Raw genomic sequence first — 1263 nt, forward strand, 5'->3', positions numbered from 1 at the left:
ATACATACATACATACATACATACATACATACTTACATACATACATACATACATACTTACATACATACATACATACATACATACATACATACATACATACATACATACATACATACATACATACATCCGTACATCCTTATCTGTTCATTGTTATGCAGATGACTTGCAGCTCTATATCAAAATAGATTCTACAGGTTCATCACTCTCCTCTCTCACCACCTGTCTTGAAGAAGTAAAAGCCTGAGTGAATGCCAAATTTCTCCAATTAAACACATCATAAACAGAAGTTATTTTGGTTGGTACTCCACATCAGACTCACTCAACATCTATCTCTACAATAATCTTCTCTGGCCAAAACATTCCCTTTGCTGATACAGTGACTAATCTTGGTGTAAGCTTTGATTCTCAGCTTACATTTGAATCTCATATTAAAAATATTTGCAAGACTTCATTTTTTCATCTGAAAAACATCTCCAAACTCCGTCCATTACTCTCCTTTTCCGATGCTGAAAAACATGTCCATGCTTTCGTTTCCTCAAGACTGGATTACTGCAATGCACTTTTTTATGGAATTCCATCCAAGCACATTCAAAAACTTGAATATGTACAGAACAGTGCAGCCAGGATTCTGATGAAGCAAAGGAAACATGATCACATCATCCCAATCCTTAAATCTCTGCACTGGCTTCTCATTTCGCTCCGTGTTGAATACAAGGTTTCCTTACTCACCCACCAGTCCATTCACAGCAATGCTCCACACTATCTTAAAGAACTGCTCACTGCTCAGACATCAACATGATCCCTCCTCTCCACAAATTCCTACAAGCTCCACCCTCCCCGGACAAAACCGTGCACCATGGGTGACAGGGCCTTTTGCTCTTCTGCTCCTTGTCTGTGGAACAACCTCCCTGCCCATCTAAGGATACCCCAGACTACAGAAAGTTTTAAGAAAAGTCTGAAAACCTTTTTATTTAAAAGATTTTATAGTGTTTAAAAGTATTTTAATCCTGCAGGGTTTTTTTTTTTTTTTTTTTTTTTTTAGCTTTTAACATTTTTTTGTCCTTTTTTTAGTCCACATTTTATTCTCTTTAGATATTTTATATTGTAGCACTTTGAGATGGTAAAATATAAAGTGCGGTACAAATTGAATAAATTATTATTATTATCCGTACATCCATCTATCCATCCATACATCCATACATACGTACATCCATGAATCCATACATACATACATTCATCCATACATACATACATTCAAACATA

At 35.6% G+C, this 1263-nt stretch overlaps 1 protein-coding gene across 1 annotated transcript in view; it reads left to right on the forward strand.

Moving 5' to 3' along the window:
• Window positions 1-1263, forward strand: part of LOC119411476 (alpha-2-macroglobulin-like protein 1) — a 670820-nt gene that overhangs the window by 324036 nt on the left and 345521 nt on the right. The gene's annotated exons all lie outside the window — the stretch shown is intronic.

This window comes from Nematolebias whitei, chromosome 6 (assembly GCF_014905685.2).
Source record: "Nematolebias whitei isolate Nwh7 chromosome 6, NemWhi1, whole genome shotgun sequence".
In the NCBI taxonomy this organism is placed as follows: Eukaryota; Metazoa; Chordata; class Actinopteri; order Cyprinodontiformes; family Rivulidae; genus Nematolebias; species Nematolebias whitei.